Below are 19,304 nucleotides of genomic sequence, written 5' to 3'. Positions count from 1 at the left end.
GTAGCGGGAACTGTTTTGGACGTTTGTTTTGTTTTGTTCGGTACTTCGGAACATCTACTTTTAATGGGACCACTTTTGGTCCCATTGCTAGGAAGTACTATTCAAAAGGTAAGAAGGAAAACATAAAACATTTCAATAAAACCGTGAATAATTATCAGTGAGAATCTTTGTGCTGATCCAATCAAACAGTAGGGAATTAAGTTCTGTTTATTATTTTCAAGGTCGTAATACCGCAGTTCGGAAGAAAGACAGCTAAGTAATTGAGAAAATGCCGCCTCTTGAATATAGCGGTGGAAATAGATGAGGTAGTAAGGATTGAGTATCATATCACACAGGAGCCTAAAGACCTATGCCCAATGATAAAGAGGCTATTGCCAGAGAGATTGAAAAGTATCAGGAAGCTGACAGAGATAACAGAAATGTGCAAACCTCATAGGGCACTAAATGGAATTACTGAAGTTAACGCAAAACAAGAGAAATTTTCATGCAGAAAAAAAAAGAAAAGAAATCAAGTAAAGTAAAGTGAAGAAGAGAGACCTAGAGCACCTGCCCAGGAGATAAAATCTACGCAGAATAGGAATACCTGAAACAGAGGACAAAGCAAATGAAGCTGAAACTATAAGGAACTAACTGAAGAAGAATGTCCGGAGTTGAAGAAGGAACTAGATCTGCAAATTGAAAAAGTTCACAGGGTACCTTTAAAATTTAATGAAAAGAAAGCAACACCCAGACATATCCTGGTAATATTTTTTAATTGGAAGGATAAATAACAAATTCTACAAGTATCCCAGACAGAGAAGGCAAGTTACTTATAAAGGGGCAAAGTTAGGCTGACCTCACATTTTTCTCTTGCAACTGTAAATGCCAGAAAACAGTGGAACAATATCTACAGTTTTAAGGGAAAATCATTTTAAACCAATTATATACCCTGCCAAATTATTTCTGTACCAAGGCAACTGGAAGACATTCACAGATACGCAGGGGTTGAGAAAGTATATCTTTCAACTACCATCCTTGAAAAATTTGCTGAATAATGTACTGCAGCCAACAAAGAACATGAATTAAAATAACTTAAAAGTAAGGAGGCAATTGTATGAAAAAATTAGTGGTAAGCATTAGTTAAACAGCATTAAGGTTACATTGTTAGGTAGAGTTATAAAACTAAATGCTAAAATTTGTAAGTTGGGTCTAAAATTTCAGTTTATAAACTGAAAAGGCAGGCTAAACGTTCAATATATAGAGCAAATAAATACTGTTTTATTTTTAGCATGCAATGTAGACAAAGATACTCATGTTCTTAAGCCAAACATAAGTAAAATAAAAGGACTTTGTCACTGTGCACAGAACCTGTAGAATAAAGGCATACCAAATGTTAATCTGGAAAAATGGGAAAACCAGTCAGTACAGTTTTGTTTTCCCTAGTTTTAATTATAGAAGGGGGAAAAGTAGCAAATTTGTCTGTAATGCTAATACTGGTAGTGTAAAAAGAAAATTTTTTAATTACTCATTGGAGAGATCGTGAATTAAAACCTTGTTTTATGTGCATCTTGCCTACAGAAAATCAATACCTACTGCTTCATGTAGTAGTAGATCATTGTAAGTAAATTTGACAATGAGATGTGTTACAAATAAAAATAGAGCACATATTCCAATTGGGTTGTAGAGGAAGTGGTGAAAAACAACAAGGAAGCATTAAAATTGGCATAAGATAGATTGGCACAGGTACTGATGAGTCATCACACTCGTAAACTGGTTAAATAGTCCTATTTAAAGAGATTAAAATTGGGTCAAAAATCAATCTATAACCCTGGATACTCACATTTGTATAAAGCAAAGGATAAAAGAGTTTAAAGATAATGGAAATGATAAGTCATAGAAATGGAAGTAGGGAGCAATATTTTTATTAGAACTCAAGCTATAACATATTTATAAAACATACAGTACAGGTGGTAACATTTAAGAGGCTCTATGTGGCAAATACCATGGCATTCATATGTAAAATAAATGTTCAGTACCTTCATGTGAATGATAGTTTTACTGATGTATATATGTTTTTAAAAATTGTATTTAAAATTAGTACATTTTAGGTACTTAAAATTAATAAAGTAATCCTTTAATTAAAGAAAATACACATGGCAAAAATTGTTGGACTATGACTTCAGTACTTACAATCTTTAATAAGTCAAGTAAATGAAAAGTTGAGATAGTTAAGGAGTAGTTAAGTAGTTCAGAGGTGAGTGTGTATTTGCGTTCTTTTCAGATTGTCCTGAAAAGTGACTTTATTTCTAAGTGACTTATGCTAAGGTGCAGGGAAAACTTTAATATAGTTCTAGAAAGCACAAATGATCACATTGCAAAAAAGCCTAGGAACTATGTTCAAATGTGAAAAATCACATATTTGGAATTTTTTTAATGTTATGAATTACCTTTGGGTCAAAGAGGAGATTATAATAAATGTGATAATTTAGGATCTGAAACAATAAGGACATTATGAGTTATATGTTATGGGATGGATGTACAAAAGTCAAGGAACTAAGAATGAAAACACTAGATGAAGAATGGAATATGCACCTAGGAAAGACATAGTTACTGGACTTTCTAAATGTTTCTACCTTCCAATTCTAAGTAGTGGATTTACTTCAATATAAGCTATTCCAAGTGCCATGGTTAGCTTCTTAGTGACAGATTTTTCCCAACTGAATTTTACCATAATGGATTCTAAGGAGCTAACAGTTGACTCTCAAAGAGAGAGAAGCCAAATTCTCTTCTCTCACCATCACCTACTGCCCTCCTCCCTGTCACTGTTTTTATTCTTCCTTTCTCAGACTTCCATGTAATACTTCTTGCTCCACAATCTTTTTATTGAAAAGTATCATCCTCAGAAAAGCAGCATAAGCATTGCCTGGGAGCTTGTTAGAAATGTGGTATGTCAGGGTAATAGCAACACAGGATTAGATTATAAAATGTATTATTAAGCATCTATAAGCCTTCTCAGTTCACACAGTGCATTGTATATTATGAATGTTTAATAAATGTTAAGTAGTGTTAGAATCTAGAAACAGGTTTGCTTAAGCAGTGTTATTGTATGAGAGATTTTGTGCTTGAGTTGTAAGCTATTGCAGCATCCCTATTTGAATCAAAAATTTGGTTGCATTTTCCAAATATTTCAGGTGAGAACTGGTACTTCTATTTTTCCTTGTAAGGATGGGACACAAAGAAAACTTCAGATTGAACAATCCAAACTTTAAAATGTTGAGGGAGTACAATTTAAAGTGGTAAAGGAAGAATGAGCCTTTCTCTAGTGAATAAAATAACCATGGAGTAGATTTAAATTAGATATTTCAAGGTTTCTGGATAAAATCAAAGATCCATTTACAGCAGCTATATATAGTTGATAATGGGTGGATAAATAGGAGCATTGGCAATACTTGGAACAGTAGCTCTAGTAAGTTATAGACAGGACTTTTTCTATTCTTGAATGATCTACTCCCCTGAAGATGATGACACCCTTGTATTAGCAAGGGTGGGCAAGACCAGCGATGCTCAAATATAAATATGCAAACCATTTGCCTGGGAAGATCATATTAAGTTGCAGATATTGATTCACCAAGTTTAGGGTAAAGTTGAGATTCTGTATTTCTTGCAAGTCCCTGTGGGTTGTTGATGCTGCCACTTTGGGTACCCACCATACTTTCAAGTAGAACAATAATAAAACCTATGTTGTATCTACTGTCCATGAAGGTGAGGCTCAAAAAAAAAGTAATTGGCTTAAGACCACATAGTAAGTATCAGAACCAAATATGATTTCAAGACTAATTCATGTCATCTGTACAATCCTGCCCTCATCCATACTACAGCACCTACTTAGAAGATTGTTGTGTGGATAAACTTTATATAATAAGGAAGAAAGCTCATTACTTCAGGTAAGTTACATATTGCAGAAAACAATGGCTCATGCAGGGGAAAATGAGTTTTGTTTGTAACATGTTGAGCATGATTTGTGACAGGGACATTTGTGGATAAGTCAGACAGGTATTTAGAGATTCAGGTCCAGAGCCAGAAGAGATATCATGATTGGAAATTTTGGTTTTAGTTTTCTGACTTGAAGGTGGTATTTGAGGCCATGAGAAATCACCCTGGAAAGAATGATAGGAAATAGAAGAAAAAAGGAAAGGAGGTTAAACTTTAAGGGACACACCTATATTTGATGGGTAAGTATTACAGAGGAATGGAATATTTAGATGTATAGTTTCAACTGAATTAAACATCAAAAATAAGGCACTTCCGAGAAGAAGTGTCTGGAAAGAGAGAGAAATCTAATGAAACATGAATGGTTGAAGAAAGTGTGTGCATCTCATCTGCCCAAGGATTGGAATGTGTGTGACTCACCCACCGTATGACTTGGAGACAGATAATCAAGCCCCTCTGAACCTCAGCTCCTTCACAAAGTGGGATGGGCAAGTGGCCTCCCACCCAGGAGTTTGTGAGAATCCCTTTTCTTTGTGTTCCTCTATTTCTGTATCCCGCTCTCTCCCCCTTTCTTCCTAACACGTGTCTGTTGAGTATCTATTACATGCCAGATACCTGGAAATGCAGCTTAAACGGGGCTGGGTATGCAGCTTAAACGGGGCTGGGTAAGGATGGGCCCCAGTGCTGGGGTCCAGGTGACTCAGCCTTGGCTGGCCAGTCAGAGAGCACTTCGTTCCAGGTGTGAATGGGACAGTGGTCCTCCAGGGAGCCCGGAGCACCGCAGGATGTTGACAGCAGGCATCCCTGGGTCAGAGGGATGCCTCTCCTTCTGTATTTCTCTTTGATTCTCTCTCTACCTCTCTGTATCTCTTGATCTGTCTTGCCATCTCCCTGTTCTGTTGGTTTTTATTTCTTTCTGTGTCCTTAGCTGTCATCTTCTCTCCTGGATTAACTCTCTCTCTTTTTAAAAATAAGTCTGGCTTCCTCATTCTTTCTCTGTCTCTCTCTGTTGACTCTATCTTCTTCTGTATGTTCTTTCTTCCTGCTTGATGTCTTCCTGTCTGTATTTCTGCTTCTTTGACTCTATTTAGGCATTAGGTTCTCAGTCTATTTCTCTCTCTCTCTCTCCCCTTCTCCCTCTCCCTTTATGTCTGTTTCTGTCACTGTCTCTCTCTCTGGCTCCCTCTCCTTTCCAATCTCCTGTCCAGACACCCAGAAACAGGACTTGTCCAAGGGATGGGAACCAGCCAGAGACCCAGCTGCATTCTCCCCTGTGACTGGACCTACCAGTGACCAGTTGCAGGAGCTTTACAGCAGAGCTCATTCACCCTTCAATGAGGTCATTGTTGTGAACTTGAGTTGTATGCCTGTCTTCTGGAGTATTTCTCTCAGTAGCTCTGTCTAATCAGGTTTGGGTGTTAATTAAATAACTGATATCTGCATGTTTGGTGGCAACTTGGTGTCATATTAAATTTTAATTTGGTCTAAAAACAAAAAGCACTACAGTCAACACTATACTTTGAGTTGAATAATGAGCAGGAGGGCCTTTTATCTTTGTACTAAATTTTTTTAACTTATAATTTGCAAACTATAAAAAAATCTGTAATAACACATTATTCCATTATAGATTCTAATTTTTTAGTTCACTGCTACATATGTACATCTAGTTGATTTTTGTTACTTTAAAGTAGTTATGTTCTTTAAAGTTTCTCAAACACTGAATTAGTGAATACTATATCATTGTCCCTAGGAGAAATATAGAATTAGGTTTCTGCAAACCTCTGATCACATTACTGTCACCAACTGATGAATACATAACCTTAGGGTGTCACCTTATTTTAAGATACCTTATTTAATATCTGTCGTTCATTCACTAACATTGAACTCATGGCCAACAGAACTATAACTCATAGCCTGAATGAATCTTACCTAACGCATATTTTCTCTGTAAGGTACTTAAGAACAATACACAGCACTATACTTAGGGACCATTTTAAAGAGCAAAATCACCCATAGAAAGCACAAAATTGCAAAAAAACACACTAAATATATCCTGAAAAGGACACTAGTTTACAGTATGAGAACTGAGACAAGATAGGGTGTCACCTTGTTCCACTTCATCAGGGATTATACATGTCAGATGACAATTTTTTTTTGCTGCTCTGCACATGCACATACCCATGAATGGGCCATTAGTTTTGATTTGGGGGTTACTAATCTTAGTAAGCGAATTCACAAATACAGAATCTGTGAAAAATAAGTATGGACTAATTCATTCAATGTGTTTTGTTCAGAATTTTTCCAACTTGAGTTTGGGAAGCCATGTTTCCACTAATGAAGCCTAAGAATTCTGGCTTTTTTTTTTTTGAGAGCGTACAACACTGATGACTCCCACAGAATTAAGGATTGCCACAAAGGTTCTGAAGGACTTATACACGGTTACCATGAACTGCTCAGAAGACTCTGCTGTGTTCCTTTCTGTTGGCCCTGAGCCAGAAAGTCTAGATTCCCGGTAACCATTATTTTGTTGTCCTCTCTGAGACAGAAGGAGAAGAATATTCCCAACATAAAACAGGACAGGGCTTCCCTGGTGGCGCAGTGGTTGGGAGTCTGCCTGCCGATGCAGGGGACACGGGTTCGAGCCCTGGTCTGGGAGGATCCCACATGCCGCGGAGCGGCTGGGCCCGTGAGCCACAATTACTGAGCCTGCGCGTCTGGAGCCTATGCTCCTTGACAGGAGAGGCCGCGATGGTGAGAGGCCCGCGCACCGCGATGAGGAGTGGCCCCCGCTTGCCACAACTGGAGAAAGCCCTTGCACAGAAATGGAGACCCAACACAGCCATAAATAAATAAATAAAAATTTAAAAAAATATATTAAAAAAAAAACAGGACAAATTTAAATCTAGAATACCTGTCCCAAATGTTAATTTCAAAGAACTCTCAACAAGACTAAAGGATGGTACAAACCCATATGCCGAAAAAGATACAGGAAAATTGAGGGTTTCCATTTTCTGTTTGGTTGACAAGACTGCATATTTGAGAGATATCATGCAACCATTTATGAAAAAAAATTGATATTCAAGAGTCACAAGTTACCTCAGCAGGGTTACACACACAGCAGAAGAAAATCGGGCCTCAGTTTTGATTAACTGGCAATTTTGAGCCTCTCATCCTAAAGGCTATCATAATGATAAAAAAAGAAATATGTTTCTTATGTGGGCTGCCATAACAAAATACCATTGATTGGGTAGCTTAAACAACATACATTTATTTCTCACTGTTCTGGAGGCTGAGAAGTCCAAGGTCAAGATGCCAACAGATTCTGTTTCCGATGAGGGCTCTCTTCCTCGCTTGTAGACAGTTGCCTTCTCATTGTTTCCTCATATGTTTGGGAGTGGGGGGGCAGGGAGGGCAAGGTGTGGGAATGGGAGAGAGAGTGCTCTCTGGCATCTTCTTAGGAGGATACTAATTCTATTGAATTAGGGTTCCACCCTTATGACCTCATTTAACCTTAATTACATCCTTATGCAGCCATACTGGTGTTAGAGCTTCAATATATGAATTTTGGGGGAGACACAATTCAACCTACAGAAATATGGGAAGGCAATAATACATTTTGAGACATGAAGCCTAAAACAACTGCTAGTTTACCAACACTGAGCTCTTAGGCAGCACCTTTTTACTCAACTATTATATGCTAAATATTTTATAATAATAAAATGTTGAATGAAAATCAACTTGGAAGCGTGAGTTTAAGAGCTTTTTGGCTTCTGAAAAAAAAATTATTTTAACTGGACTTCTACATTGTTTTGTTTTAAAGAAGAGCTGAAATATTCAATTTATTTCCATAATATGCCTTCTACGATTCCTAAAATGGACACAGTGCTTTATGATTATAAAATCCTTATATATTATTACTATTTTAAAACCTCAATTCATTAAGATAAGAAAAAACTACTACCATCATCAACCCTATGTTAGAGATAAAGAAAATAAGGTCCAAGAGGTTCAAAATGGAGCAAATAATATAACAGTGATGAAATGATCAATAAATTCATTCAATGTGATTAACCTTTTACATTTTATGAAGGCAGCTTAATAATCATACCAAAACCAACAATTTAATTTCTAGAAATTTATCCTGGAAAACAATAAAAGAATATACAAAATTTGGAAAAATTGGAAACAATGTTTATGTCCAGTTATAAGGACTTAGTTAAATACAGTAATGTATAATCATTAAAAAGAGTAAGATCTATACTGAATGATAATGGAAAGGGCCTCATGACATGTAGGAAGGAAAAAAGCCAGTTAACCGCAAATAAAATAATACATTTTTTACATTTTTTTGTGTGTTCATATATCTTTGTCTCTCCATCTATCTAGAAAATGTAGAAAAATATTTGGATATTGCAATGTTAACAGTACTTACATCTGAGTGGTAGCTTTTTTGATAATTATTTTTTTCTTTATCTTTCATTAGCATGTTCTTGTTAACAGAAAAATAAAGCTATTTTACTCTTTTTAATTAAAACATTTCTGCAGAAATTTTGAACAAAGTATAGATGATGATAAGTGTTATCCATTATCCCACCATGCAGAGATGTCCTGAGAACAGGATATTTCTTTCTGGAAATTAAATTACTTTTCATATTTAGAATAATACTATATATAAATTTCTGCTTTTTGTTCACTTGCAATTATAGTAATTTCTCTAAGTCATTTACTCTTCAAAAACATTTTTAACTGCTGCATATTTTCCCATCACATAAAACAGCTGTCAAAATCACCACTTTTCAACCTATAACTTGCTTAATTTCTCAGTAATATTGGACACTATTGACTATCCCTTCTGTCCACATTTCTACTCAAACGTGAGTGAAGCCTGCCTTGTCCCTGCATATAAAAAGAAAACAATGTGCTCTCCCCACCCAGCTTTCCTATTTCCCTCTTTAACCTGCTTAATGTCTCTCCATAACAGTTATCACCATTTGATATATGTATTCTTCTTGAGTGTTGTCTTTTTCCTCCCTTAGCTTCCTGACACACCCTCTCCTGCTTTTTCTCCTTTGATTTTGGCTGTTTCTCTATCACTCACTGAAATTTGCTGGATCCCTCAGGGCTCTGTCCCAGGCACGTTTGTCACTCTATACACTTTCTGCCAATTTCAATTTCCATGGTTTAATTACTACATCTATTTGCCAATTGGACCTTTCTTCCAAGTGCCAGCAGGGTCATACGTACATATACAGCCCCCTGGGTGACTTCACTTGGATTGCCCCTCAGTTACTTCGGATTTAACATGATTAAACTGATCTAAATTTGTTCTCCAGATTTTTTGTTTGTTTTGGTTTTTGTTCTTTTTTTGAAAAAATTTACATATTTACAGAATTTTTTTTTTTAATCTCAGTAAACGGCATCACTCCACATCCTAGAAGACCCCACCTGTTTTTGTTCCTGCATTTATGTCTGATTTCATCTACTCCCAACCCCAGACTTCAGCAATTTTGGTCTTTTTTTCTGTTTCTTCTTGCCACAGGAGTTTTTCCCTAGGTGCTTTTTCAACTTGGGGAGAATACTCACCAAATTTTGTAAAACTGGCCTTTTATCATCATTCAGGTAAAAATTCATATGTTTCACTTTATCAAAGTTACCTCAACTACTCAACAACCTACATGGCACCCCTGCCATCAAGTATATAGCACCTCTCTCAAGGCACTGCAATCACTTTACCTGCTATATCACTGTCATAGCCCTAATTACTCTCTAATAGCATCTTCTTTTAACCTTTTATCTTTTTAAAGTTTTATCTATTGAGGTATAATTGACATGCAATAAATTACAACCAATCAACCAATAAATGGCACCACTGTCGAGAGGACAGTTGCTTACATCAGAAACCTGGGTATCATTCTCAACTACTTTTTTTCCCTTACCCTTTACTTGCAACAAATCATTAAGTCCTACCTCTTAAATATATCTCATATCAATCCACTTACCTCCAGTTCCACTGGCACCACTCTAGGTCCAAACCAGAATCATTATTCACCTGTATTACAAAAACATGCCTCTCTCAAGTTTATTCTTTATAACACAATAAGAGTTATCTTTAAAAACTCAAGCCAAATTTAAGATTCAACTCTTAACTACTTTTCCAGTAAGTGTATACTTCTTAATATGCTTCTCAAGGCCATCTCCAGTCTCATCCCATGCCACACTCTGTTATAATCTGTTTAAGCCATCTGGATTTTGGTATCTTGAACTCCCACACTTTTTTTTACAAGGAATGGGATACATTTGGAAACAGTGATTTCTCACCACTGCAAATATTGATCTGTCATCACTCCCCGACCACACTATCTAAAGTAATTCACAATTCTTATCCATTCATTCTCTATTGGAAGTACCCTATTTTTCTCCTTTGTAATACTTTTACTTGTCTTCTCTGTTTCCTGCACTTGAATATACTTCCACGAAGCAAGTACTAACTAGATCTGTCTTCTTCACATTTCTGTCCTCAATACCTAATATGGTGCTTAGCATATAGAATTCCTTCAGTAAACATTTAAATAAATCAAGCATGGACAAGATAATCATTTAGCAATAGTAAAGGCAGAAAAAAGAACATTTAAGGTTCATTTCATCTTTGAACTATACAGTTATGGAAATATTGTCTTATATTTTATCTTCAATATTTCTCAGTGGTAATTATAAGATGAAAGATCAGATCTTGTCCCTGCAATGAGGTTTTACCCAATGGCAAATAACAGAATACCAGTAAATGAAAATAAACACCTTACAGAACTTTCTCTTTTGCCCTTTTAACTTTCTAGTATGTCTCTTAATTTATATTCTGTTTCACTTTCTTCAAATATTTTCAGTTGCAATGTTTTAAAATCTCTCATTTTTGTTTTCTCACCCATTTCCAAATCCTTTTTGCTAAGTTATTTTTCTTCTTTTTTCATGAATCTTTTTTTGCCTGTTATAAAAAATTATGTGACATTGAGCAAGAATCATAATATGGTGGAATCTGGTGTGGTGGATATGGCAAACTTGTACTTAGCATCCATTCCATCTTCTCCTTAGATGTGAAAGAAGTTTTCAAAGACTTGAAAGTTAAATACTGTACTTCTTCTCGTATAGGCTTCTGGATGCAAATTTCCATCTATTAGAGACACTAGCCCAAGACTAAATGAGGTGTGCTCTTTTTTCTGTTATTTCAGCTGTCATTACTAATTAGAACATTTATGGAAAACTTGGGTGGAACTGCAACAGTGTTGCAGTGTCCAGTGCTTTAGCCTCATCTCTAGGTATCTTTAGGGTCTCTGATCAAAGCCACAACTATATGTTCTTAAATTGAACATATCTTGTGGCAGCCTCTGTATTAGCCTCTTTACACCTCAGTTTCCTATTTTAAACTGAGGGGGTAGAAAGAAGAAAAGCCATCTGTTTTGAATTATTTTTAAATATAAAACTATTTTTTCAAATGAAATCTTATGCAGAGGTCCAATATAAATTTGGTGATGGTGAGAGGGAGGTATGGGGAAGAGAAAAGCTGACCTTGTAGTCGTTCCTCACAATCAGGTTATTTTCTCCATTTAAAACAGATTAAAATGGAGCCAATGAAACTAAAAAGAATGAATAGTGTGGACTCCTACCTACTCTTTGATAAACTTCAGGCACCTTGTGGAAACTATAGAAGTTTAGTTTGAATATCACTGGGTACATCTAAGGCAGAAGTTTTTAATCGGCTGTACTTTGGAATCAAATGAAGAGCTTTGCTTTGATTAGTTTTATTTCTAATACTGATGTCCTGGTCTCTCTCCCAAAAAGTCAGCTATTGAGAACAGGCAGGTATATTCTTTTAAGAAACTCTCCAGTGACTAATGGGGTTGGAAATAACGTCTCTGGATAGAGTTTTCCTGATTCTGGGTGCTTGTCTTTTCACTGATTTTCATTAGGGCAAGTCTCTCATCTCAATCTGGGTCCTTATTTTGTTTCCTCCACCTACAACTTCTCCAAAAGTCCTTGGATTTCCCCAAATTCTTATATTCCATTATACCTCTATTCTTTGTTACCTAACTTATCCCAAACCAGCATCATATTCCAAAACAAAACACTGTTTCCTAGGCTTTATTACAAGCTGTTGTTCTTCATACGAATACATAGAATAATTATTTAATGATTGGAAGATGAGCCTTCGAGTCAGGGTTGAGTTATTTTATATCTCTTCCCCATATTAACTCTAAAACTTACTAACACTTTGGACAAGTTAGGGAAAAGTGATAGTATTACTACATAGAATTATCATAATAATTTGGTAGGGTGAGGCCTACAAATTGTTTGCATGGTGACTAGCACATAGAAAGTGCTCAGATTGTTAACAGTGGTTCCCATACTAAATGCTCCAATCAAAAGACAGAGGGTGAAAAAAAAAAAGACAAAGGGTGTCTGATTGGAATAAAAAAAACAAGACCCTTCTCTATGCTGCATAAAAGAGACTCACTTCAGAGCTAAAGACACACACAGACCAAAAGTGTGGAGATGATAGAAAAGATATTTTATCCAAACAGAAATAACAAGAAAGCAGGGGTAGCAATACTGATATCAGACAAAATAGACTTTAAAACAAAGGCTGTAACAGAAGACAAAGAAGGGCATTATATAACTATAAAGGAATCAATACCAGAAGAGGATATTACACTTGTTAACATGTATGTACCCAATACAGGAGCACCTAAGTATATAAGGTGAATGTTAATAGACATAAAGGGAAAAATTGAAAATAATACAAAAGTAAAAGGGGACTTTAACACCCCATTTACATTAATAGACAGATCATCCAGACAGGAAATCAATAAGGCACAAGTGGTCTTAAATAACACAAGAGAGCATATGGACTTAATAGATAGCTACAGGACATTCAATCCAAAAACAGCAGAATACATTCTTTTCAAGGGTACATGGAACACTCTCAAGGATAGATCACATGATGGGCCACAAAACATGTCTCAAAAAATTTAAGAGGATTAAAATTATATCAAGCATTTTTCCAACCAGAACTGTATGAAACTAGAAATGAATTACAGAATGAAAAATGGGAAAAGAATAAATGCAGAAATGAAACAGCATGTTATCAAAAAACCAATGGATCAATGAAGAAATAAAAGACAAAATCAGAAAATATGTCAAAAATAACTCCAAAATCTATGACATTCACAGAAAGCAGTTCTAAGAGGGAAGTTTATAGCAATATAGGCCTTCATCAAGAAATAAGGAAATCTCAAAAAAAAAAAAGAAAGAAAGAAATAAGAAATCTCAAACAAGCTAACCTACCACCTAAAGAAATTAGAAAAATAACAAACAAGATCAAAGTCAGAAGAAGAAAGGAAATAATGAAGACCAGAGAGTAAATAAATGAACTAGAGACCAAAAAGGCAATAGAATAGATCAAAGAAAACAAGAGCTGGTTTTTTGAAAGGATAAAAAAAATTAATAAATCTTTAGCCAGGCTCATTAAGAAGAAAAGAGAGGACCCAAATAAACAAAATAAAAAATGAAAGAGGAGAAATAACAACCAATACCACAGAGATACAAAAAATCATGAGAATAATATGAACAGTTATTTACCAACAAATTAGGCAACCTAGAAGAAATGAGCAAAATTCTAGAAACATACAACCTACTAAGACTGAATCAAGAAGCAACAGACAATCTTAACAGACCAATTACTAGAATTGAAACTGAATTTTTAATAAAAATATTCCCACCAAACCCTCTTCCACTATTGGTGGGAATGTAAATTGATACATCCACTAAGGAGAACAGTATGGATGTTCTTTAAAAAGCTAAAATTAGGACTATGACCCAGGAACCCCACTACTGGGCATATACCCTGAGAAAACCATAATTCAAAAAGAGCCATGTACCACAATGTTCATTGCAGCACTATTTACAATAGCCAGGACATGAAAGCAACCTAAGTGTCCATCGACAGATGAATGGATAAAGAAGATGTGGCACATATATACAATGGAATATTGCTCAGCCATAAAAAGAAATGAAATTGAGTTATGTGTAGTGAGGTGGATAGACCTAGAGACTGTCATAGAGAGTGAAGTAAGTCAGAAAGAGAAAAACAAATACCATATGCTAACACATATATGTGGAATCTAAAAAAAAAATGGTTCTGATGAACCTAGGGGCAGGACAGGAATAAGGATGCAGACGTAGAGAATGGACTTGAGGACACAGGGATGGGGAAGGGTAAGCTGGGATGAAGTGAGAGAGTAACATTGACATATATACACATATATACCAAATGTAAAATAGATAGCTAGTGGGAAGCAGCTGCATAGCACAGGGAGATCTGCTCGGTGCTTTGTGACCACCTAGAGGGGTGGGATAGGGAGAGTGGGAGGGAGATGCAAGAGGGAGGGGAAATGGGGATATATGTGTACATATAGCTGATTCACTTTGTTATACAGCAGAAAGTAACACAACATTGTAAAGCAATTATACTCCAATAAAGATGTTAAAAAAAAATTCCCACCAAAAAAATGTCCAGGACTGGATGGCTTCACAGGGAAATTCTACCAAACATATAAAGAAGAGCAAATACATATCCTTCTCAAACTATTCAAAAAATTGAAGAGGACAGAACACTCCTAAATTCATTCCAGCATACCCCATTACTCTAATACCAAAACAAAGACACTTAAAGAAAAAATTACAGGTCAATATCTTTTACTGAAACATCTTCAACAAAATGTTAGCAAACCAAATTCAACAATATATAAAACATACACCATGATCAAGTTGGATTTATTCCAGGGATGCAACAATGTTTTAATATTCACAAATCAATGTGATACACCACATTAACAAAAGGAAGGATAAAAATCACATGATTATTTCAATAGATGCAGAAAAAGCATTTGAAAAATTTCCACATCAATTCATGATAAAAACTCTCATTGAAGTGGATGTAGAAGGAACATATCTCAACATAATAAAGGTCATTAATGACAAACACACAGCTAACATCATACTCAGTGGTGAAAAGCTGAAAGCCTTTCCACTAAATTCAGGAAGAAGAAAAGGATGCCCACTTTTGCCATTTCTATTCAATATAGTATTGAAAGTCGTAACCATAGCAATCACACAAGAAAAAGAAATAAAACGCATTCAAATTGGAAGGGAAGAAGTAAAGCTGTCTCTATTTGCAGATGACATGATACTCCTAAAGTATCCACCACAAAACTATTAAAACTAGTAAATGAATTCAGCAGTATTGCAGGATATAAGATTAATATACAGAAATCTGTTACTTTTCTATACACTAATAATGAACTAACAGAAAGATAAAGTAGAAAAAGAAATCCTGTTTAAAAGCACATCAAAGAATAAAATATCTATGAATAAACTTAACTAAGGAAGTGAAAGACCTATACTTTGAAAACTATAAAACATTGATGAAAGAAGATAATACAAAGAAATGGAAAGCTAACCTATGCTCTTGAATTGAAAGAATTAATAATGCTAAAATTGCCATACTACCCAAAAAAAGTTACACATTTAGTGCCATCCCTGTAAAAATACCCATAACATTTTTCACAAACTTGAATAAATAATCCTAAAATTCATATGGAACCACAAAGACCCCAAATTGCCAAAGAAATCTTGAAAAAAGAGAACAAAGCTAGAGGTATCACCCTCCTAGAATTCAGACTACACTACAAAGCTACGATTCTCAAAACAGCATGGTACTGGTACACATAGCTCAGTGGAAGACAATATAGAACCAGAAATGAACCCTCACACCTACAGTCAATTAATCTACAACAGAGGAGGCAACAATATACAATGGAGAAAAGACAGTCCCTTCAATTACTGGTGCTAGGAAAACAGGACAGCTACTTGTAAAAGAATGAGATTAGAATATTCTTCACACTGTATACAAAAATAAAGTGGATTAAAGACATATGTGTGAGACCTTAAACCATAAATCTCCTAGAAGAGGACACAGGCAGAACATTCTTTGACATACACTGTAACAATACCTTTTTGATCTGTCTCCTAAGGCAAAATAAATAAAAGCAAAAATGAACAAATGGGACCTAATTAAACTCAAAAGATTTTACACAGCAACGAAAACCATCAACAAAATGAAAAGACAACCTATGGAATGGGAGAAAATATTTACAAATGATATAACCAACAAGGTCATATAAAGATAAATATATAAACAGCTCATACAACTCAATATCAAAAAAAACAAACAACCCCAATCAAAAAAAGGGCAGAAGAACTAAAGAGATACTTGAAAAAAAAACCTGTAGATGGCTATCAGACACATGAAATGATGCTCAACATTGCTAATTATATAGAGAAAAGTGAATCAAAACGACAATGAGAGACCACCTCACATCTATCAGAATGGCTATCATCAAAAAGACTAAAAATAACAAATGTTGGCAAGGATATGGAGAAAAGGGAATACTTGTACACCACTGGAGGAAATGTAAATTGGTGAAGCCACTGTGGAAAACAATATGGAGGTTCCTCAAAAAAACTAAAAATTGGAATACCATATGATCCAGCAATTACAATCCTAGATATATATCCAGAAAAAATGAAACCACTACTTCCAAAAGACACATACACCCCAAAGCTCATAGCACTATTTACAATAATCAAGATATGGAAGCAAGCCACATGTCCATCAACAAGTGAATAAATAAGATGTGGTATGGAATATTACTCAGCCATAAAATAGAATGAAATAGTGCCATTTGCAGCAGCATGGATAGACGTAGAAAATATTGTGCTAAGTGAAAAAGAGTCAGACAGAGAATAACAAATACCATATGATTTCACTTGTATGCGGAATCTAAAAAATAAAACAAATATACATAACAAAACAGAAACAGATATACAAAACAAACTTGTGGTTACCACTGGGAATAGGAAAGGGGAGAAAGATGGGGTATGGGATTGAGATACAAACTACTATGTACAAAATAAATAAGCAACAAAGATATAAAAGACAGTACAGGGAATTATAGCCATTACCTTGTAATAACTTTTAATAGATTATAATCTGTAAGAATAACAAATCACTATGATGTACAACTGAAACTAATATTATAAATCAACTATACATCAATTAAAAAAAAAACTATTACGGTTACCAAATATGTCAGTAAATGTATTCAGTTTTCTCTCTACATATAATTTAATAACTGAATTTTTTTGTATTTTATTTATTTATTTTTATACAGCAGGTTCTTATTAGTTATCTATTTTATACATATAATGGATATATGTCAATCCCAATCTCCCAATTCATCCCACCACAATAACTCTGAATTTTGAACCATATAACATAGTGTGGATGATTTCTTCATTTTGCCTAGTCAACAAAATTTATTAAGTACCTGTTATGTAGTGTGAAAGGAACTCAATAGTCATTCTCTCTTTAAATATCCCAAGTATACGTGATCAAAGGTTCTATCAGCTGAAACTGAGAAATATCCATTAGGATGGAGGAAACATACATTATGAGGGATGCATCTAATGTAATAGAATATGTGTTTGACCTACACAGTATTTCCACATATTTATTTTTTAGGCAACCAGTAAGAATGTTTTTATTATTTTTATGTTTTATTTTTTTGAAATATAGTTGACAGCCACATATTTTTAATTAAAGTATAATTGACTTACAATATTATATTAGTTTCAGGTGTACAACATAGGGATTTGGTAGTTTCATAAGAAAAGGGCAATAAGAACATATGTATCAATAATTACCTTAAATGTAAATGCATTAAATGCTCTGAACAAAAGACACAGACTAGTTGAATGGATACAAAAATAAGACCCATAAATATGCTATCTACAAGAGACCCACTTCAGACCTAGGGACACATACAGTCTGAAAGTGAGGGGATGGAAAAAGGTATTCCATGCAAATGGAAATCAAAAGAAAGCTGGAGTAGTAGTACTCATATCAGCAAAAACAGGCTTTAGAATAAAGACTGTTACAAGAGACAAGGAAGGACACTACATAATGATCAAGGGATCAATCCAAGAAGAAGGCATAGCAATTGTAAATATATATGCAACCAACATAGGAACACCTCATGATATAAGGCAACTGCTGATGACCATAAAAGGGGAAACTGATGGTAACACAATAGTGGGGGACTTTAACACCCCACTTACATCAATGGACAGATCATCAGGACAGAAAATTAATAAGGAAACACAAGCCTTAAATGACACTTTAGACCAAATAGACTTAATTTATATTTATAGGTCATTACATCTGAAAGGAGCAGGACACACTTTCTTCTCAAGTGCACACAGAACATTCTTCATGGTAGATCATATCATGTATCACAAATCAAGCCTCAGTAAATTTAAGAAAATTGAAATCATACCAAGCATTTTTTCCAACCGCAGTGCTATGAGATTACAAATCAATTACTGGAAAAAAAATGTAAAAGACACAAATACATGGAGGCTAAACAATATGTTATTAAATGACAAATGGATCACTGAATAAATCAAAGAGCAAATCAAAAAATGCCTAGAGACAAATGACGATGAAAACGCAGAGATCCAGAACCTATGGAATGCAGCAAAAGCAGTTCTAAGAGGGAAATTTATAGCAATACAATCTCACCTCAAGAAACAAGAAAAATCACAAATAAACAAACTAAGCTTACACCTAAAGCAACTAGAGAAAGAAGAAGAAAAAAAAACTTTGTAGAAGGAAAGAAATCACAAAAATCAGAGCAGAAATAAATGAAATAGAGATGAAGAAAGCAATAGCAAAGATCAATGAAACTAAAAGCTGGTTCTTTGATAAGACTACCAAAATTGATGAAACTTTAGCCAGACTCATCAAGAAAAAAAGGAAAGGGTCCAAATCAATAAAATTAGAAATGAAAAAGAAGTTGCAACAGACACCACAGAAATACAAAGGATCATAAGAGACTAGTACAAGCAACTATACATGAATAAAATGGACAACCTGGAAGAAATGGACAAATTCTTAGAAAGGTACAACATTCCAAGACTGAAGCAGGCAGAAATAGAAAATATGAACAAACTAATCACAAGTGCTGAAATTGAAACTGTGATTAAAAATCTTCCAGCAAACAAAAGTCCAGGAGCAGATGGCGTCACAGGCGAATTCTATCAAACATTTAGAGAAGAGTTAATCCTTATCCTTCTGAAACTCTTCCAAAAAAAAGCAGAGGAAGGAACACACCCAAGCTTATTCTACGAGGCCACCATCACCCTGATACCAAAACCAGACAAAG

The sequence above is a fragment of the Balaenoptera physalus genome, assembly GCF_965194825.1.
Source record: "Balaenoptera physalus genome assembly, chromosome: 17".
Lineage (NCBI taxonomy): Eukaryota > Metazoa > Chordata > Mammalia > Artiodactyla > Balaenopteridae > Balaenoptera > Balaenoptera physalus.
Note: the sequence above shows the minus strand (reverse complement) of the source record.